This window comes from Medicago sativa, chromosome 5 (assembly GCF_051527215.1).
Source record: "Medicago sativa cultivar Bolivia chromosome 5, Bolivia_mono, whole genome shotgun sequence".
Taxonomy (NCBI): domain Eukaryota; kingdom Viridiplantae; phylum Streptophyta; class Magnoliopsida; order Fabales; family Fabaceae; genus Medicago; species Medicago sativa.
The window spans coordinates 62,040,743-62,064,534 of NC_140753.1; the positions used below are offsets into that span (position 1 = coordinate 62,040,743).

The 23,792-nt window shown below is 33.2% G+C and overlaps 1 pseudogene across 1 annotated transcript; it reads right to left on the reverse strand.

Annotated features, from left to right (window-relative positions):
* Positions 1-4,033: 4,033 nt before the first annotated feature.
* On the reverse strand, positions 4,034-15,020 carry LOC146923807 (uncharacterized protein At5g08430-like; annotated as a pseudogene). Its single transcript, XR_015011181.1, has 7 exons — positions 14,870-15,020; positions 13,579-14,333; positions 12,161-12,273; positions 11,746-11,805; positions 10,736-10,786; positions 6,196-7,100; positions 4,034-6,100 (listed from the first exon to the last, which is right to left on the reverse strand). The product of XR_015011181.1 is annotated as an uncharacterized protein At5g08430-like (transcript).
* Between the last annotated feature and the right edge of the window lie 8,772 nt (positions 15,021-23,792).

The following is a 23,792-nucleotide window of genomic DNA, read 5'->3' on the forward strand; positions in this document are numbered from 1 at the left end:
GAGTGACATTATAAAGAGTTTAACTCTTGGTCTTATAAAATGATTTTATAAAAGTTTTTTTTTTTTGAAGGATGATTTTATAAAAGTTAGTTAAACTTAATATACAAAATATAATATGATATTTCATGATCATAATTCAGTTGTAGGGACATGAAGATATGCAGGAACCTTAGTTACCCACTTATTCAACTTAAGGGATAAATTTATAGCCATTACACTATTTGACAGCAAAAAACGCCCTAATATGAAACTAGAATTAGAACTATGGTTTAAGTATTCCACTTTGAAAAACAAAAGGTTCACGTAACACCTTAAAAAATGGAAGAATGTGAGACGTTTTAACATTTAATTACATCAATTAGATATCTAGCTATGGTAATTTTTTTCACTCGAAAAGAATCAGAATTCAGAACAGAAACTCTAAATCAAATAAATCTTAGAGATGAAAGCTCATTATAGCTGAGTTTACGAATAATGATAAAAAGAAATCTTAGAGATGCTCACAATAAAAAAAAAATGGAAGAATGCACCTATGACTATGATATGACATGTAAAATATTTGAAGAACAACACAATGGGTTGTTCTGAAATCAATTGGATTTTGAGTTATTACGATATAAAAGTAGCATGACTACTGCAATCCTTAGCCTTATATGGTCAACATGTCTTGAGATTGACTTCAAATTTTAAGCAATAAATAAATTTTACTTTTCTTCGAGTCAAGGACTTCAAGGCCTTTCATTAATTATAACCGAAGCACTGCAACGTGGGACACATGTTAAAAATCTTGGGGACCACCTAATAAGGACATTAAGTTAAGGTTGTTTCGGAACGCTAAGGTTGGGAAAATTTAAAGGGGACATTACAAATTTTGATTTTTAAATATGTGATGAGTAGCTTATGTTATAATAGTTTTTTAATGTATTAAAATTCAAAAATAGTCTTTGATAATGCATTATATTAATCAAAATAGTCTATTACGTTGAAATGTTTTTTTAATATTGTTATATTAATTCTTCAATATGCCTATGTATTATCATATCAGTGCATATAAATACTTAATTATATCATATTACTATCTATAGAAAAAAGTTAATGTCAACATTGAATAACTATTTTTACTAAGAAAGTGTACGATTAGAGACTATTTTAAAATTTTGATGGACTATTGTAACCACTCGTTACACTTTCAAGGACTAAAATGTCCATATAGCCAAAATTTAAAAGGATCTCAATACATGACACGGTGGAGGCCTACCTTTAAAATTTTAGTCTTGTAACCACTCGTTACACTTTCAAGGACTAAAATGTCCATATAGCCAAAATTTAAAAGGATCTCGATACATGACACGGTGGAGGCCTATCTTTAAAATTTTAGTCTTGTTCGACATAAGTATGCATATAGCCTAGTTGGTCTAATACTTTTGGTGTACTAGGTGAAAGAATAAAGTTATGCCTTGTTAATTATTTAAATGTCTTTCTTGATGTATTTTATGTTGAAAGAATAAAGTTATGTTGTATAAGGTTATCATCCCCTTTAAAGATCTGTTCATAGTTAAGGTTCATGAAAAAAAAAAATCAACAGAAATTAATCAAAGTAAGTTAAAAAAATATTTGTATATACAACTAAATATTAAGTAAAAATAATAATTTTAGTTATTAATAATTTTAGTTGATTTTAAAATAAGTTGTTTTGCATAAAATAAGTTATTTTAAAATAAGTTGTTTTTTTAAAAATAAGTTGGTTTTAAATAGATATGCTTAATGGTTCGGTTCGGTTCGGTTTGGATAACTGTGGTTATTAATGGTTCGGTTCGGTTAATTAACTGTTATCAAAATAATGGTTCAGTTCATAAATTTGTGAAATGGTTCAGTTAATTTTGATATGGTTCGGTTCGGTTAACCATTAATTTTGCCCAGCCCTAATGGTATGAATTCCTGACTTTTTGTTCTTTCTTTACTTCGTCTTTGTCTTCGCAACATCACAATTTCTAAAAATATAATTTTGAAAATATAAATATAATGAGATAGTCTCTTCATTTTTAACCCTATCCGTTTTTTTCATTATCAAAATTTTGAGAATATAAATACAATTGTGTGATATTTGGTGAATTAAATTATTTAATATACATTTTAAATCTTTTCTAAACTATAAAAATGAAGAGAGAAAATGAAACTTTAAAAAAACATCAATTTAACACTTAGAGTATGTTTGTGTTTTAAGATTTTATACTTAATTCCTAAAAAAAAAAAATTTAAACTTTTTTTGTCCAAAAAAAACATTTTACATTTTTATTTTTTATGCACGTGACGTATCTAGGATACTTGTGAAATTTCGTTTTTTTTATTTGTAACAGAGAAAAAATAGGAACAAACGAAAGATCGAATATATCAACGTTTTCAGAACTTTAAAAAATTACTATTTTAAAATGAATTCTAAAAAACTTGCATAATATATGTATTCTAATGTTTACTTTACTAAATTTGTTAGTAAATTAGTTGTTATATTAGCATCACCACCAAAAAATAAAAGTTAAGTACACCACTAAATTTTTTTGTTATATTAGTATTTTTTTTTTTTTTACTTAAGGTTGAAATTCAAATCTTTTGACTCTTTAAACTCTTTCTCAACCCTTAACTCTAATCAATTATGCTACTTCACTCCCCAAATATTGAAACACTAGAAGTAAATAGGTCCTTAATTACGACAACTTATTGATTTTGCATGTAAAAAGCCCATGAACTAAATTAATTAAAAAATAAAATAATATTACCAAAATAATTTTTTTTAATAAATATTACCAAAATAATTATTACCTTTAAAAAAATGACAATTCTCTTTACGCTTCAATAAGTAGTATTGGACCTAGTCAACTTGACCAATTAAAGCTAACTTTCTTTTTTATTGATTTACTTATAGATACCGATGTCGGGGGTATGCATCAGCATTCTCGAGAGTAAACTTTGAATGAAAATGGATTAAATACATGATATTCTATAACGAGCTATGTTATTTGTACATCTAAAATTGTACATCTAATCAATTATTCAAATCTACCATTCTCTTTTATATATTTTGATTATGTTTTATGGGAAGCCTAAACACGAGATTTTGTTTCCTAAAATCTAAGGCGTTGAATGTCTTGTATATGGTTATTATACACGACTGTACTTTTCAAATTAATTTCTGCATTATGGTTATGTAAGTATATTGGCGTGGAGAGCTCCATTGAGTGAGATGAAGATTGCAAGGAGAAGGAGCAAGAGTTTGGGATATTATTTCAGGTTTGACTATGGGTTATGGTTATAGCTATGATTATTCGAGATTAAAAGTCAAACACAGCTTAAAAAACCAATTCAAGAAAATAAAAGTTAAAGGACGAACCTAAAAATAGTCAAACTTAAAAAGACATCTAACATGATTTTACTTTAAATTTAACAAAAAACACTTAGTTATAGAAGATGAATGATATGTGAACATCCTCGTGAGCTTAGCTCAGTTGGTATGGACATTGCATAAAATATGCAAGGTCCGGAGTTCGAACCCTGGCCACCCGGAGTTCGAACCCTGGCCACCACAAAAAAAAATTGTACAACCAATTTTATAGTTCATAGGGACAATACATAATATATGAAAGGTCCGGGGTTCAAATCCCGGCCACTAAAAAACCAACAAGATTTCTATTTAATAAAATTTAATAAATAAATTATATAGGAACTATTAGCTCTTAATCCTGATAGGAACTATTAGCTCTTAATCCTGATAAATTTTATATGCACATAATAAATAAATTATATAGGAACTATTAGCTCTTAATCCTGATAAATTTTATATGCACATAATAGCTTGCATTCGTTTTCTTTATAGAAAAAAGACAATCTATTATGAAATTAGGATCTTTAAATTAGGGACAATCTACCTAAAACCAACACACACCGCAATGTCATCCTTTAAATGTTCTATTATGAAATTAGGATCTTTGTATGAAATGTTGAAATGAAAGAGTGGGTGCCTCAATTAGAAAATTGTTGCTAATCCAAAACTCAAAGTGCATGAGTTCTTCATTGTGTGGGTAAACAATTATACTAATATTTACAATCAATGTCAATACTCAATACAGCACCTTAACTGAATCAACTCAGATAGTGTTAGATTTGGTTAAAAAACAAGACTAGAAATAGTTGCACTGATACGACTATTAAGTGTCCCTCGATGATGGTAATTTATTCAGCTTTGACTCAATTTCTTTAACTTAACCTTCAATCTGCTTATCTTTTAACATGATTTCTTTTGACTCAAGTTCTTTCACTGTTCTTCAAGTTGCTTATCTTTTGATTTAAAATCTTCAACTTGGCTTTCAAATGCTTATTTTTTTATTCGAGCACCTTAACTCGACCTTCGAGTTCCTCTTCTTTTGAATTAAGCTCCCTTCATTTGGCTTCTGAAATGCTTCTGTTTTGATACTAGTTCCTTCACCAACTCCTTTACTTGAACTTCAAATTCATTCTCTTTGGATTCAAACTCCTTTATTCGTTCTACAAGTTGGTTTTCTTTTGACTCTAACTCCATCAATTGTCTTTCAAAGTGCTGCTTTTTAAATTCAAGCTCTTTCACTTGGCCTTCAAATATCTCCTCTTTTGATTCAAATTCCTTCGTCCGGCCTTCAAGCTGCGTTTCTTTTGACTACAAACAGTTGCCATTCAAAAAAAAAAATGTTTTTAACCAATGTTTTCAAAATAGGGTGAGAGATTGAATTGGTGGGTGAGACGTTCAGGTAATGACCAAAGTTTTTAACCAATGCTTTAAAATCCCTTAGTAGCCTCTACAAACACTTGGTGGTTATCAGTAAAGTACCACCCTACTTCTTCAAACAGTTTATCTTTCTCATACACCCCTATCATTCTTGTCATCCATCATCACCTTGGCAAGTGAGAATGAGTCTAGGGGACTCTCTTATCCACTCGTTAACAAGGCCATGCTCACTTTTGTTGTGATATGCCAAGTGATAAGGAGAAGGTTTGGATCAGTAAGTGGAAAAGAGAGCAAATGAATAAAGAAAGAAAAAGTAATTTTGACAGAATCAGTGTATTACTATAATTTTAACAAAAACTATACTCAACAAAATTACAGTGCCACCGTAATTTAGTTAAAACTCACTATGATTCTAAACATTCCCTAAGTTTATGTTTAGACGATAAATAAGTGAATATCATTTTCTGACAATAGAAAGCATGCCTAGAGTTAAATGAGCCTAAGCATTCTCCAATCTCCACCCTGCATCATGTACTGTCCAGTCAGAATTGATCCACGTGAGCGAAGAATTACATACTTTATTTTCTCTAAAATAGCTAGGAAGCATCCTCAGCAAACGTTAGATTTAAATAAAATAGCGAAAATTACACATTTTATTAAGTAAATTATTTTTTGGTCTTTGCAGTACAAGCCATCACGTGAAATTTGAACTTCTCCAGCTCATCCTATGGTCTGTAGAGAAAATCAATCATGCGCTAAATCTGCAATGAGGCAAGAATCATCTCCAATACATCTGATCTACCACATTAATAGTCCCAAGAACCACACTGTGAAATTTTCCCAACACAGTTACGTGAAGCTCGTGATCCAACATTGTTTCCTTTCAAATGATAAAGTTTAGCATCAGCATTTAGCACAATACAACTACTATTTGCACTAGTTGTCTCAGCAGACTCTGTACCAGAAGTCTGGCTGATTTGGCTGTCTTTCAACCAAATGCAATGTCTGCTCATTCTCAACATCTTCAATGAATAAGGATTACGTTGTAAAATAAATAGATTAGTATCGCGGTGTGATTTCAAAAAAGACCCATTTTATCATATATAAAATTCTACTACATGGCATGGCACACTCTTCAACCTAGAAACCGACAAATTTAAAACCAAACTAATGAGTGATGTACAAATGCACAGATGATTTTAAAAATGAAGTTGTAGAATTTGAATGATACCATAGTCATAAAGAAGGTGTTGGTCCTTTAAGACTTTTCCTCTAAAAATGAGTCGTTGCTAATTAACTGGTAAATGTACTTCAGTTGCGATTTTCTTTGAACAGCGAAACGGGCATCTGAAATAATTGAAAAGAGCAGCAGATTTAGAGTAATCCATAACTGCATAAAAAAACACAAGAAGAAACACTTTGGAGATAAGATAATAGGTTACATTTTTGTCGACATGAAAAGTGTAGATGTGGGAATCTAGAGTCTTGATATTGAGGTGAACAGTTGAAATTACATAGGGCACAGTTAGGCACATTGCAAGAAAAAACTCAACATGATATTGGTGTCCAGTCAATATCAAATCTGGACAACAGTTTGTAGATCCAAGGATAGCATGACGTTTAGAATTTTGTGGCAATTCCTTACTTCTGCTCACTTCACCCATATGTATGATAGTCTTGCACTTCTTCACAAATGGAAAGCAAGTTGCTAGCCTCTTCATCAAACTGTGAAATGTGCTTTGTAGCTGCAACCCGTCTTCAAGACCTCACAATTGGCAATCACCAGGTATCTGGGTCACTACCATTGGTCAGCTCGAAAAAAAACTCAGGTTGTTGATTGTCTTTCTTGTCTTCCTTTGCCTTAGGTTTTTGACCTCATGTTTCCTACTTCTTCACCACACCTTGCAGCGAAGGAGTCTCCATTTTTCTCACTCACTCTGTGCTACTCTACTCTCTCAAATGCAGAGTCATATTGCCAATAATTGGTATTACTTAGATCAGTTATATTCATCTTGGAAATACATATGCCAATCAAGTCATTAAAAATCTAGACATCATGCTTCCTGGTTGCAAGCACTTCTTACATAGATGTGTGTTGTTTGTTGGGCAGTCATAAATAGTCATCACTTAGATTTGCCAAAGTAGTTCTGACATAGCAATATATAGAGTAATGAACTAATATTTTGTACAGGGAGTATAATATAAACATCTCCAGAGATTTTGAGCCATGTTGTATGCAACTTGGAGTTTTTTCATTTGACTTCAATCAGTGAGTCACTGCCTGTCTTACTATCCAAGTTGCCACGCTTGTCATTTTCAAGAAACTTTCTACAATTCAATGTCGTATCTGCATTACAAGAAACAAGAAAGAAACGGTTAACATCCATTATGATTTTATAACTTAAATCAATTTAATGATCTCATCAACAATGGCAAGGCAAGAAAGCAAATAACCTATTTGGTGGCAATGATAGGATAAAAACGGATAAGATATGAGTGTTCGATATAACCTTATAAACTCATATATTATATTATATTATATTATATTATATTATATTATATTATAAGATATTTACGACACACTATATAATAACCAGAAAGTATTATATTATCCTATTCTATGTTTGAGATGAACCAAACAATTGTATGTTATACAAACTCCCAAGGTTTAAGGTAACCATGTAAAGTAAATACAGCCAATTTCTTGAATGGAATGGAATCTCTATCTCCAAGGTGAGGGTGGCTGCCTGAAAGTCACAGAAAGGGCTGCCAGAAAGCCGCACAAGGTGAAGTGGGGAGATGAAGCTGTTTCGGAAGAGAAATGACAAGAAATGAGGAGCCTATTTCATTGTCATTCAAAATTTGGAAATCAGAGGAAAAAGATACAAGTTAAGGGCAAAAAATACTACGTTTAGGTGAAACGAAGAATGATAAAGTTTAAAAAAAATTCTGAAGTTGCAATGTATCTGATTGCAATTTGACTTGTATTGGTGGCACTACAGCCGCTACTCAAAACTGCAACACAATGCGATTTTGCCTAGTGCCTAGCGGTCACTATTGACTAGTAACTACATAGTTTACAAGTAATTTATACGTTATGAAACCAAACTCATTAACAAAGAACAAATTTCCGATGGTTTCGGTGAGTGTGACAGGGAAATTGAAAATCAAATCGTAAGGGAATAGTTGTGGTAAGAATTGTTGTAGAAGAAGAAGATTTGTAGGCCTCATAATTGAAATTTGGAGGATACCTGTGGAATCGAACTTGTGCTCTTGTTAGCACTGACATTGGTAGAAAAAAGAAAGAAGCATAGGCGACAAAGTACTGAAGAACTTGAGATCATGGTGTTAGATTGGTTATCAAACAAGACTAGAAATAGTTACACTAGTTGGACTATCAAGTGTCCCTCAATGTTGGTTAGGATACTGAACCTACATTTCCTAACAATTACACTATTTGCATATAATTGAAATATTAAAACTACATTAATATACTAATCTATCATTGGCAGTACAGTTGCATATATTATAATTAAACCTTTTAATAAACCTTACCATTTCAGTAGCAAATATATAATTAGCAGTACAGTACAGTAGCATACAGTATTAACACGATTAAAAATATTTTTAAAGGACTATAAACATCATTAAAAGAAACCATTGAAATGAACTTTTTCAATAAAATAGATGAATAAGACTCTTGTTCAATTTTCAACATGACCTAAAAAAAGGATAGAAGAGAAGAAATTAAGACAAAAGAAGCAAAGACCATTTTGATTTGAAAACTGGTCAGTATTCTTCATTCAAGTTCTGGCTGGAAGAAGGATCCAAATCCAACAACCCGCTCTCTTAGTTACAATATCACTAATCTCCTTTGTAATAAAACAATGAAAAAAAAATGGACCTGATCAAATTGAGCCTATTTTCCAACTAGCTTTAACTTTAGGCCTGTTTGGATAAATAACTAAATTAAGTGTTTATAACATGAGCGTTTATCATATACATATTTATATATAAACTATTTCAATAACAAAAGATAAATTAAAGTCAAACTTTTCAAGTTAAAAACTGTTTTCATAAACTATCCAGGAAAATTTATGGAAATAAGCTTAAAACAACTTATGTATATGTCATAAGTTATTTTCACATACTCTCTTAAATATTCTCAGAAGTGGATATGTTAATAGATACGCTCAAATAAGTCAATCAAAACAGCTCTTCAATCATATCATATATTGAGATTAGTTCAATGAAGTCGTCAAATAAATGAAGCATGTTAAGGAATAACTGAATAAATATAACATTTCCATGATGTTATCAAGATATTAAGTTGAGAGTGAGATCCATAGGGTCTACTAATGCTTACTATACAAGCTCACATACCACCACCCAAACCACCAAATTGTGTTATGGGAAGCACCAACAGTTTATGTCAGACAGTTCAAAGGGGGGGAAGCAGCTATGCTATTTACAGGTCTCTATCTTGTGGTACTCGGAGTGGGGGGAATAAAAGGGTTACTTCCTCCTCATGGAGCTGAGCAGTTTCATGAGAGTACCCCAGAAGGAAGAAAGAAAAGGTCTAGATTTTTTAATTACTTTGTCTTCATCCTGTCATGTGGTGCATTGTTTGCAGTTACTTTTGTGGTGAGGATTGAAGACAACAAAGGGTGGCAGTTGGGTTTAGGTGTATACACTTCATCAATACTACTCTCCGTTCCAGTTTTTCTTCTTGGTTCACACATGTAACCATGGTTCCAGTTGGAAGCCCTGTCACACCAATGTTTAAGGTATGCTTTAGTGAATCGTGATTCCTTGCAGTCAGAGAAGCGTGCATTTGACGGAAATGGAATCACTGCAGTCGTGAATTGAAACAGTTCAAAATCTCAGTTGATGGAGGAAAATCATTTGGATTATATTTCGAGTTATGTTTTAAATTAGATTTGTTGGAGTTTAAATCCAAATCAATTGATTTTCATCCAACGACTTAATTGGCCAAATGCATGATCCTCCTACCTGCAGAGAATCCAATTAAACCTTTAAAGAAATCATGCGATCTAGGCGATCATGTCAAGGTTGGATGGCACACGTTCCGATTTTCATAAATCGAAGCCAAAATAATGTTGGAAACGTGAGCCATCCATTAGTCCATATGAACGACTTCGTGATTGACTAGGCAATCCACATCCACGCTTTAAGCAACTAGCATCTACTAAAAATGCTAAATAGACAGATAGGTCATCAAAATTGTATAGATCAGTCAAAATAGCCCTTTATATTTGTGAATTGGCAATAAATATTTGAAATTTTAAAATACCATGTTATGACGTAACATGTTAAATGAACATATCACATTTGACGCTGATCCCACATTAACTTCAAACTCAATAGAGACTAATTTTCCTGTGAAATCTATGTCATCTTAGAAACAAACTTGTCAATGATTGCAATTATATAGAGATTAATTACCGGAAAATGAGTCCCTAAGAGACCTAAGTTTTATAGGCAAATTAATCTCTAGAGTGAAGCCATTGACGTGGGATCAATGTGGAGGGGCCGCATATTTAATTAACATGTCACGTCATAGTTCTAACAATACAAGTATTATAAGGACTTTTTTGACTGACACTTTACAATTTCATGAATGTATTTACCGATTTGCAAAAATCAGTGACTATTTTGACCGATGCTTGCAATTTCAAGGACTAGTGTGCGTATTCACTCAAAATATGAAGTGATGACTAGTAAAAAAGTTTAAACAAGGAGCTTTAAATTTGACGACAGGTTCTTGTGGCAGCAATTTGTAACAACTACAAATCAAGGAATTCATCAGCCAATGCTATCGCTTGTTGAATTTCATGATTCATAGCCATCTTCACATGCTAGATTCCACGATATTTCACATTGAATTATACTGAGCTCTATCTTTACAAAAGAAAAAATGGATTATATTACGCAGCACAATAATATTGATATACGACATACATGCTTTGTGATATCTTCATGCAGAGTTCTGGCTTTCTGCTCAAGCTCCAGCTGTAAGAGACAAGGTGGTTATCATTTGGTCACTATAAATTCAATCAATTATTATTTAACAAATCAATTCTTATTCATAAGAAATACAATGCTCAAACAAGGGAAAGCCCATAAAATCATTGCCGTCTAAAATGTCAGATTTTTTTTTTAAAGGTTCTGATACAAAACTAAAGCCAAAAATGCCTAGATTATGTAGCCTTAAATCTATAGTATGCTTCTGTTTCTCAAGAAGTTTCCCTCTCCTTTACATTGCAATCCCATGTGACCCCTCTCCTTTTCCCATCAGTTCAATGGCCCTTTCTCTATGCCATTGACATATATTAGCTTTAATCATATGACATTACACATTAGTGAATGTTATATTGGACGTGAAGTTAAAAGACAGGCCTTAATAACCATATGGAGATATAGTTTTCTATGATTTCTACAATTGAAGAAATTAGACATTGGCTTCAATGTTGAAGAGTCAAAACATGTACTGGCTACTACCTTAGCATGTTAATTACCAAACAAAATACTGAATTTTATATTTTATCATGCATGTGCTGTTGCATTTATATTTCAGGCAAAAGAATAGTTGAAACAAGTGAATAGCACTACTTAAAGGCTAGATTTTGAAGAAATTGGTATAATAGAAGACTATTAGATAGTTAAAAATATTAAAAATATATGCTCTAGTTTAAGCCTCAAACTTGATCTATGGATACCTGATGTATATGTACTGCAAAGAAGCTTCAATAGATGTATTACTTTTATTACTATATTATTAAATAAACGTCATTCACCCTTACTTTTTCAGATATTTTCAAATACAGCCAGCACAATATTGAACCACAATAATAAATTTTTACTATTAAAACCAGAAAATATTTACAGGAACCTTATTCATATCTCAACATAAGACCAAATATAGTTTTTTTTACAGCACATACTAAATCACACAAACTCATCAAACTTACTACAGTTGGCTTTTTGAGCACAACATTTGTCATTCTCTGATACAGATCTTGACATTCTTCCTGCAGATAATGCTTATAATTAGGATTACATGGAATATACATGAACCACTAGGGTGAGTGTAGACTTTACTGCAGAATCAATAACCTAGGTCTAATTTCCTCGAACAATATGGATACACAAATCATATCGGATAACATCAACAAACTTTGAAATCAATAACAGATAATCACCTTCACATCAGAAATCCAGCTATGCTCTTATGAAGGAAATAATACTGTACATTCAACATCTTTTTGAAAAATGGTTTTGAAAATGAGTTTCCATTTTAACTTGGAAACTACTACTTCGATTGCAACCAGGTTTCAGAATTGGGGGATATCGCAGCAGAAACGATTGTTAGCAAAGTAATATTACCTAAGAAAAGTCAACATCATAAATTTGGCTGAAAGATACATCTTTTGGCACATTAGAAAGCCGTAGCAGAATTTCTTGGTCGAGTTCTTCTTGCATCGATGATCCTTTGATTCCTGTGGTATGGATACATATATCAGTGTATGCATATAAGGAAAGTATGATAGCTAGTAAAAGAAGGTCACTCATGTTTACTTCCTTCTGCAGCAATGCAATAGGATAGAGCAACGGGCGGGTTCGGGCGGGTTCGGGCTCTAAATCTCCCACCATCCCAAACCGAGAAGCATATATAGCAGACCCATTCTCGACCGTTAGCTAGTTCGGATTGGTCGGGTTTCGGTTTGTCGGATCGACGGTTTTCTCGGATGGGTTGCAACGGGTTTAATCAAATAAAGAAAATAAAATACAGAGAGGTGGTCATCCATGAAGTTGTCGTCGTGTAACATGAAGCTTCATCCCGGAGCAGTGGAGCACCATGAACTGTCATCGTGCATAAAAGTTCCATCTCGTGGTCATCCATGCAAGGCACTGTCACAAAGCACTGTGAAACTAGAAGATAGTGGTGGAAAGCAAGTTTTTCAAGTATCCATGGAGGAATTACAAACAACACACAACAACAATACAGAGGAATAGTTGATAAACAATGAAACGGAAATGTTTTAATCTGAAAAGAAAGAAAAACAATGGAGTAATACAAGTTGTGTTGAAAGTGTGTAACCAAAAAAGAAGAAAAATAAATATGTGTGGGTCAGAAGTATTAAGTCCCAAGACATGAATAATAATAATAATAAATTAATAATGTTAATAAAAGTCTCATTAAAAAGTTGAAAACCTATCATACTGTAAAGTACCAATAGGTATGCTAGCTGGCAAACAAACATGTAGTAAATAGGTTGGTGACATTGACAAGCACGTGGGTGAAAGTAAATCTACATAATTTAAAATGAAGTGCCTTTCGGACGGGTGTGGGCTTCGACGGATTCATTTTTTCAGAACCGTAACCGACCGAACTAACCCACTTATAACTGAATTCAGCTATTTCAAGACCCGAACCCCATTTCAACCCGCCCGATAGACCCACGGTTGACTCGGATATCTCGGTTTGCGGGCGGGTTCGGTAATTGTGCTCACCCCTAAGCAATAGCAATGTATGACTTAGTTATGTGCAATATTCTTTGCCTAGCAATTATAGCAAATTGCTGTCAAAATTACATGTATGATCCGCTTCTAATTAAAAGAATATATAAAATCATGAAGCAAAAACAATATTTTAGAAATAAGACCAAGAAAAATGAGAATATGATAGTATTGGTACTGTACTTGAAAATATGATGCTAGCAAAATTAACTACTGTACTTTTAATAAAAAATTGTATGGTTGATTTTTTCAGAACAGTAACTTTAAGCGAAGAGCAAGATTACCTATTACTTGTAAGAGAAGATGAGAGTTCTTCTGTAAATAGTCATTTGAGTAGGATTTAATTCTAACAAAACTTCCTAACACTATGCCATCAAAGGTTTCTGGTTGCTTCAAAAGCTCATCAATTAAGCTCGTCCTCAAGTAGACAAGCTTCATGTTTGAACTAATTATAGCTGCAAATCCACTTGGAAGCTCTTCCGAACACGCGCTCTGACAAGATTTTGTATGCTGAATTCAAATTTCCCTGCTTTGGAAATTTGAATGCCTCGTTATCATCCCTTTCTTCTGTGGCTGTACTCGATGATGATCGAAGCAACATCTAGTTCAGAAAACGCTTCAGTCGTGTCTCTACCAATACTTTTAAGAAAATCTAGACTTCTTGAACCTCATCCAACAAAATCCTTTTTGTATCTTTCACTATTTTACCTTTTATTGACTTCAGTTTTTTCATGCAATTCTTCTATCTCCTCACTGATTTAACTCTTGAGTGTCAACCAAGTCGTCGCAATCAGAACCTATAAAGTCACTCACATCAGATTCACCAGTATCATCTTCCCCCTCGCCTACTTCATATGGATCCAACTCGAACTTGTTTTTTTTCCATTTTTAATGATGTCACAGGCAATATTAACATCCTGAGAATTCAGCCCTCCTTTTTTTTTTTTGATAATTTGATAAAATTCAAAAAAAATACTTTCAACTGTATCTGGAACCCTCGTGAAAGACTCAACTGGTACAAGGGAACAAGATATGAATTCTCAAGCAATTCAGAGTATGCAGTAACTTGGCTAACTCGATAAAGCCACTCTCCAATTACAAATGAGTTCTCAAAACTTACTTCTAACTCCCCTCCAATGTCTATTTATAATTCTGTTTCACAAACAGAATTAGTTACCCAGCTGTCCCAACTGTTATAACTCTAACAGAATAACTAACAGAATTAGTTACCCAACTATTACAACTGTGATAATTCTAATTACATGTTTAATTCCCAGTATTTCTACTCCTAACATACACCCTACTAACAGCTGGTCTACTAACAATACTCCCCTTAGGACTTTCACCTTGTCCTCAAGGGGAAAACAAGGAAATGCTGCTTGTAAGCTATCCATGCTTTCCCACGAATCGTGTTTTCATTTAGCTAATACTTCTGCTGCTCCATGGGAGTGGTATCTCAGCTCCATCAAATCTTCCAATTCTGGCTGAAGGACCCACTCTTTAGTGATAGCTGCGGCCAAAGGTTGAGATACATAATCAGCAGGGACAGCCTTCTTTAATTTGTAAACATGGAACCAGCAGTGACAGCCTTCTTTAATTTGCTAACATGGAACACTGGATGCACTCTGCATCCCTTAGGTAGTGCCAGTTTAATGGCAACAGAGCCAATCTGCTCCACCGCTTGGTAAGGAGTAAGGACCATAATACCTTGGGCTAAGCATCTCATTTTGTCTCCTGGCCAGAGTGCTCCATCTGCAAGGGTTGACTTTCAAGGACACCCATTCTCCCACTGTTAACACTAATTCCCTCCTGTGTTTGTCAGCCTGTTTGTTCATTCTCTCTTGGGCTACAGTTAAATTTTTCTGTAACTGATCCAAAATAACATCTCTCTCATGATATAACATGTTCACGGATTTCACATTTGATGGGATAGTCAGACCCTTAAGAATTGGTGAAGGTTCTCTACCATACACGGCCTTGAAAGGGGTCATACCAGCTGACACATTAAAATTGGTGTTGAACCATAGTTCTACCCAACACAACCACTTAGGCCACAATCTAGGCTTGTCCCCCACAAAACATCTCAAATACAGCTCTAATCATCGATTGGTCACTTCAGTTTGACCATCGGTTTGAGGGTGAAATGTTGTACTATACTTCAACTTAGTCCCTGCTTGTTTGAACATTTTTTTCCAGGACTGACTTAGAAAATAGTGTCCCTATCTGATACTATTGAATCTGGGAACCCATGCAGCTTGACTATATGGAGGAGAAATGCATCAGCAACTTCTCTGGCAGTGAAGGGGTGACCCAACAATAGGAAATGAGCATATTTAGTTAGTCTATCGAATGCTACTAATACGGTGTCCTTTCCTCCCACCCTAGGTAATCCTCGATTAAAGTCCATGGCAATATTAGCCCATATCTTAGAGGGAATAGGCAGAGGTTGGAACAATCCTGCTGGGGATAGAGTTTCATGCTTGTTTTGCTGGCAGACCTGACACTTTGCAATGTACTCTTTTATATCACCTTTCATTCCCTCCCAATAAAAAATGTTTGCAATCCGCTTATAAGTTCTGAAAAGACCCGAGTGACCTCCTTGCAAGGTAGCATGAAATTCAGCCAAAATAGTGGGGATTTAGGAGAATTGTCATGGCAGCACTAAGCTGCTGCCTCTCATTAATCTACCCTTCTGAACCCAAAACTTGGATTCTTCTTTGGGCGCCATCAACACCTTCTGTGTCAGGGCTGCTAAATGCTTATCAGGCATAATCTCTTTTTTCCCAATCCTCCCATTCACTCAAATTCACCTTGGATAATGAGGCATGCATCATTTGTCTAGATATAAAATGCTTCCCCGGCAGGTAATGTCGCCATTTCTGTACAGCCAACACAATTGCCATTAGCTCTCTCTCATATGCTGATTTCTGCTGAGCTCTAGGTGATAATTTTTTACTGAAATATGAAATCGGTCTCAAGGGAACAGCTGGTCTACTAACACCTCATATCTATCTTCTCCTGCAAATGAAAAAGCATATAATTACTAAGATATACAGATAAAGAGAAAATTGATACAGCCTGGATAAAGAGATGAACTTATTTTACTCAATTCCGAGTTTCCAACTGAAATTTTATTGAAGTTCAATATTAAAGTTCATAACTAGGATCATATTGAAGTTTTATTCATTAAAGTGAAACATTGCATTCGTACAATTGAATGAGTAACCCAAATTAAAAAAACTGGATTTTACTTTTTGCACTAATTCAAACGATTTGAACCCTTACGAAAAATAACGGTAAGAAACATATATAAGAGGTTGAAAATTCCGATGCAGTGTTCTATCACAATGACCAAACTTTTGTACATAAAAATTCTAAGTAAACCACAAATCAATCAACAAAAAAATTAAATAAGTAAAACCTAAATACCTAAAAGAAATTCAAGAAATTAAAAGTTAAGCATAGTCATGCAATGAATGAAGTATGAGAAGAAGTTAAAAAAAATTACCTAAAATCATAAACTCTCATTTAACCACCATCTTTGCAAACAAAGCAATAATCTTCAGCAATTTCTTCCTTTATTCTATTGTCATTCCTTTTCACCTTTTTTTTTTTGCTCCTAAAAAATAAAAATGAGAGCTTTTTTTTAAAACTGAAATTAAAGAAAATGTGAATGTTCAATTTTATAGAAAGAATGAAACAAGCAAAATCGGAAAGCTCAGAAGCTAGTACATTGCGTATTAAGCTAAGAAATTAGGAAAATGTAGCTACCTTGTAATGAACGTTTAAAGCGTTAACGAAGGTGTAAATGAAAATGAGAGACAAGTAGAAATTGTACTTTATGGTAAATTTTACAGAATCTCTGGGGTACATAGAAATTGTACTTTCTAGAAGGTGTAAATGTAGCTAGCAACCTTGTGATGAACGATTAAAGCGTTAACGAACGTAAAAAAATGAGTATTTTTTTTTTTGAGACGGCAAATATTATTAAGCTAGGCTAGTAGTAAAAAAATGAGTATGAGTGGTGGGTGGCATTAAATGCGATTAAAATCAGAGTTTATTTTTATTTTTCGAAAATGTTCCTATTCATTTATTCAAATCGATAGATACAACATATCCTATTCATTTATTCAAATCGATAGATACAACATATATTCTACATCATAAAAACATAAAAGATGATTCTACAAATAAACTTGTAGCATTCAAATTAATAGTACCAAAAATTGCAAATGCATATAAATAATATTGACTTTGTAATGGTTGAAGTCGATTTTTCAATAAGAATCAAATAAACACTGCAACAAGAGAAAATCAAACAACGACACGATAAGTAACAACACAATGTTGCAAACAACGAAAGCACAAGAGAGAAAATATATAAATCTGTATGAAAATCACTTATTTAGATTAAAATAATAAAAAAAAATGAAGAGAGGTGAATTCAAGTAAAAGAAATTTTACCCAAAACCATCCCGTATATAAAGAAAATGGAAGAGAAAATATAAAGAAATACTGAGATCTGCTTGTTGGTGAGGAACAACCTAATAATTAGTGTGAAATTACAAAATAAATTCTATCAAAGAAGTAAAATATGTCTCGAAACAATTTTCACGGTTACACCTATTTTAAGACGAGAAAAGAGTTATTTTTTTTTAAGAAGCGACGAGAAAAGAGTATTATAAAGGTTTTCATGTTCCTAATATTCTACTACATTGAAATAAATAATCTCGTTATTTTTGCTTAAAAGTTATTATTTTCATTTCTATTATTATTGAAATTCAATATTTCAAATATGCAAAAAGGATAATGGATATTAACAAAACAAAATAGTTTCCCTAAAAAAACAACAAAAATGCTATTTCGCGCTAAGCATAAACCCATGAAACCATCGCGAACGTGTATTGTGGTTGTTTTATCTTGGTTTTCGGGTGTCAAACATTGATTACGTTTGAACCTTTCTAACCGGTGATATCTTATTTTTTCTTGGGAAGGGAAAAAGTAAGCAAAACCCTTGAGAATCGAGGTCCGGGAGTTGTTTTCGCTATGGGAAGGTGTTAGGCACCCATAACGACTATAGTAACCTATAGGAACCGTCTTTAATTTCTACGCGCGCGCTTTATTTTTAAATGCTATTTTGAAATGATATTTACACCTAAGAGTTAATAAATGAAGAATTGGAGGGAGAGGAATGTTTTTGAATTTTTTTATTTTATTTGAATTGAAGGAATTTTGTTCCTTGCCTACGTACCCGATTAAGGGATCAAATCCACCGTAGTTCTCTTCCAAAAAATGTTTTTGTTTTTGTTGGTTGATTTTAAGTTTGAAAATGAATTTTGAAGAATAGAAAGAGGCCTTGAAGGCATGAGAATTTATGAAAAGAGTGAGGTTTGATTAGTCATTTTGCAAAAGAAGTCAAATATGATTATTTTCATTGAAATTTGATTAAGAAAATAAAAGGGAAAATCAATGGGATTTTGGATCCCAAGGTTTGTTGTGAAAATGGTTTGAATGAAGTTTGTTCATATTTTTTTTTTTGGAAAATGATCTTTCTAAGTATAAAGCCTAAACATACATCTAAACATACAATCCTAAACATACATCTAAACATGCATATTCTAGCTATATATCTAAAGTGGTGTGTGTGCATGTGTCGGTGCTTGTGTCGGTGTACATTATTAGAGTCCATTGTCCTTATTACATCATGCCCTAGTTACATTCTATGGCCTCTTTGCCAAGAAATTAAAAGCATGGAAGTAAAATTTTACAAGAATTCCTAAATCTTTACATTCTAACTTTGCATGAAAATTAAAGTGCAAGAAATAAAGAGGAAATGGAGGATAGGATGCTTAAGAAACATGAAACAAAAGGGTTAGTGGCACATGACAATATCAAGAAGTAAAGGCAAGTAAAGATTACTATAACAAAAGTAAGAAAAATTGACATAAAAAGCAAGCAAAAACAATGTGAAATAGCCCTAAAAATCTCATCACCAATGCAAGACTTGAGTATGACCTATAATCCTCACAATTCAACATACTTTCAAGGCATAAAAATCCAGGTTTTAAAATGAGAATCCAAGTGTCATTACAAACTTTGCATTTTTATGTGAATTTAGACCTATTTGCACCATTTATTCACAAAACAAAACTTGCCAAGCAAGCAACCAATCATCACATGCACATGTCCAGTAAAAAACACATTCAAACAGTAGTAAAAACCTCATAAAATCATCCATCATGAACCACAAACATTTATCAAGGATTGGAATTGGAATCAAGCAAATTTTCATCAATTTTTAGCACAAAATATCACAAAATAGTAAGAAAATTAATCACATTATTTTTGTCAATTTTTAACATGCAACAATTATCACAAGAATACTACAAAACTATCAAGAAACATGCATGAAAATTTTTGGAGTTTTTAGAGAATTTTTAGACACAAGCACGTGTAAAATTTCACAATTTTCAACAAAAAATGGTAAACTTTTAACAAGAAAATACTACATATTTTTTAATCAAGATTTAATCACATAAAAACACCAAAAAAATGTCAAGAAAATGATCAAGAATACATGAAAATTTTTTAGGAATTTTATCAATGATTTTGAAACATGCGGGGGGTGTAAACAGCGAGAAACCAGTCTAAATGCACAGGCAGGGGGGGGCGCATAGCAAGCAGTTAACAAACAGAAAAAACAAGCACAGTTGGGCTTAGGGCTCTCTGGACGGGTCATGGGTAATGGGTACCAAAACGGGTCAAAACCCATGGGTTGGATTTGGATCATATGGGTTAAGAGATAAAGATAAGTTGGTGTTGTTGAGAGAGGACACACGTGCTTTTTCTTCCCCATTCAAAAACATAACACTGCCTTCTCTCTCTCAACAAAACATGAACCTGCACCGCCCCCATGATCCTTCTTCTCCGATCAAAGCAAACTTCCGGCGCGGTGGCCGGTGGTGGCACCACCGCGTCGGAATCACAAACGTCACCATTTTCAAAAGTTTCTTTAAGTTTTAAACATCCTTTTCTTCCTAGAACTCAAATATGAACTCGGATTTTGACGAAAAGCAACAGAAAAGAGCAGATCCAAGCAACAAGATTTAAACATTCGAAGCAAGATAAAACTCACCTCTGTTTCGTTTTGGTCTGAACGTTGAAGCTTCGTTTCCTCACGCAGGTTTCTTGTATTCGACCTTTTCCTTTTGAATCCGCTCCAGCTCTTATTGTTCTTGCTCACGAATCTGATTCTTTTTCCTCTGGTTCCAATTCCTGAACTCTTTCTCTGTTTACAGCTTGCTTTTTGTTACGGTTTGATTCCGTTCCAATTTTCATTGATCTTCTTCGGATTTGGCATGTTGGAAACGGCCTTGGATGTTGTTCGTGTAATTCTGGCCGTGATTGTTGTTGTTGTTTAGCTACCGAGGCAATTGACTGAAGAAACTTCGGAAGAGGTAAAAGCTTCGCAAATTCACGAACCGATGCTTCTTTCGCTTCAACACCGAGATCCTCCGCCACCATCATCTTTCGATGGAACCAAACAAAACACACAGTTCTTGAAGGATGTGAAGACTCTAGAGTTTGCGTGGAGAAATTCTTCGCCGGCGATTCATGAAGCGTGAGTATTGAATTTGAGATTGGCGTGTTGGTGTGATGGTGATTTGAGGTTTGGAAATGAAAATGGATTTGGATTAGAGATGAAGATTGGATTTTTGTTTGAAAACGTGACTGGATTTGTGATATTGTGATGAAGAAAGTGGTTATGGAGTTGGTTAGGGTGGTTGTGGAGGTTAAGGGTGGTTGTGGAGGTTTGTTATGGTGGAGGAAGTGGTGGAAAGTGGTGGTTGAGAGTTGGTTAGAAGGGAGAAAAAAAAGGTTGTTAGAAGGGAGGGAAAATTGAGAGAAAATAAATATGAATTTTGATGATTTTTGTGAAATGATTGAATGTCAAATTTTGACTAAGAGTTTGACTTATATAGGTGATGAAAGGGATGCTTGGACCAATGAGGAAATGCCACATGGACTTGACTTGTAACAAACTTTTGTGGACCAATAACATTTGGACACGTGGCACTTGGACTCTAACAAACTAAAAAAAGGATTAAAATGCAAATGACAAAAGTGCGCGGACTAAAACGAAAATTAAAACTGAAATTGAATTGAAAAAGAAAATTAACATAAAACGAGACGATTAAAAACAACAAAGCAGATTAAAACGAATCAGAAATATTATGTGAAATGACCAAAACGCCCCCTAGGGACTAAAACGACTAAAAAACGACTCAAATGCAATTTTAAAATGATTTTTTAACAAGGGATTAAAGCAAGAGTTCATACAAGCGAATTAAAAGACTCAGAGACAATTTTTAGAATTTTAAACAGGGTTTTAACACATGAAAAGACTAAAATGCCCCTAGGGGCAAAACTGACTCAAAATGACTTCAAACGCAATTTTTAAAAATGGATTTTGGAATGGAATTGCAATAGAAACTTATCCAGACTATTTGAAAGGACTCAAACAAATTTTCAAAGATTGAAAGAAATTTTAACATGAGAAATGACTAAAATGCCCCCTAGGGGCTAAATTGACTAAAAAATGACCCAACTGATATTTTTTTAAAATGAATTTTGACATGAGATTGAAACAAGGGCTTATACAGACCAACTTAAAAGACTCAAACAATTTTCAAGGATTAAAATGAGTTAAATGCAAGAAATGACTAAAATACCCTTTTTATGAATTTTGCAAATAACATTGAAATAAAATGCAGAGAAAGATGTAATTGATCAGAGATAGTTCAAATGACTTAAAATGCAAGAAAAGAAGAATTGAACAAGTATTTTTAGGTCCAAAATTAGGGTATGACAGTGGTCAACCCTATTTTATAGACTTCCACCATTTCTCCTATATTTCCATAAAACCTTGTTTTTCATTGGTCAGTTTCTCTTTCGTGATTAAATCGGGATAAAGTAATCGTTATATATAGCATCACTGAACAAACAATGCAAATAATTTAAAATACAAGGGTTATATATCCACACTGATGTGATCACGGGTTCACTAAGCATGTGGAAGAAAACATGAGAAATGCTTGAAACGTTATCTTTCTAACACTCACTCTTCACGTTGGAACATCATTGGCATACATTATTTAAATGGTATAAATGAAAATGAAAAAATGACATAAATTTAAATAGACATAATACAAAATATCGATATTCGATCACTTGTTATTATTGAGCAGTATTTTATAATATATTTAAATAATGATGATGATGATGATGTTTATTATAATAAATTATTAGACACTTAAAGATGGAGGGAGAAAGAGGAGAATGTTTGTTTCCTCTCTCACATCGTATGATGTAAAGGAGGAAAATGCTTGTTTCCTCTTGTACATCCTCAAAAGCAAAAGATGTGAGAATGAAACTTTGACGAGCAACCTACATTTAGATGGAGGGTGCGAATTTGCAGAGTGGAACATTGACGTTTAACCATTCATACTATCCCTATAATATGAGAGGAACCATTGTATGAAAGGCCAATGGTGAAACATTGGCATATCATGAACATTACTTACTCAAAAGAAATGTATAAAAAGGAACGAGAGAATGTGAGATGGAATGAGAGTTTGCGAAGAAAGTGTAGGAATTTTTAATTTATTAATTATTTATTTTAAAGTATTATTATATTTATTATTAATTTTATTTATAATTAATAGTTTCCCTTTGTCTTAGTATAGAACACGTTATGTTTCTAGTTAACGTTTCCTTCAAATAATTGTTTCTAGTTAAAGTTACAATTAAAGGTGTTTGAGGTGCGGTTTGGTTCGGTTTTAAGGCTAAAAGTCATCCGAACCGCAAGATAAAAAAGTATGCGGTTTGGTTTGGTTCGGTTAACTTTTAAAATAAAATCCGAACCAAACCAAACCAAACCAATGCGGTTTATATTGGATCGGTTGGTGCGGTTTTTTTAGACAATAATTTTTATTGTTTCTAACATTAAAATCAAATTAAAAAACTAAAACAAAACATATTTTCAGTAATGTTTTAAATTTGATCTAACATTACAATTTTATTTTCATCCAACAATGTTCTCAGCTACCTAGACCAAATTAAAACGTGGACAAAAAGTAATATAACTTTGTAAGAAATACAAAAGACTAAAATTTGTATCATTCAGTGAGAGTTCAAATAGCACATAAATACATTTTTGAAAGAAAAAGTAAAGAAGAAAGTTAACTAGAGAATTTTTTTTGTCATTTTATTAAAGTTTCCATTGAGTTTCTATGAGTATTGATCTAGGTGATATATATTTAATTAGTGTTTTTCATATATTGCGATTTGGTTTGGTTCGGTTGGTAAAATCAAAACCGCAAACCGAACCAAACCATGCGGTTGAGTAAAAAAATGATCTGAATACTTCCGAACTAAATACAGTTTTTTGCGGTTTCGGTTTGGACTATCTTTAACTATTTATTACTCTATCTTTTTT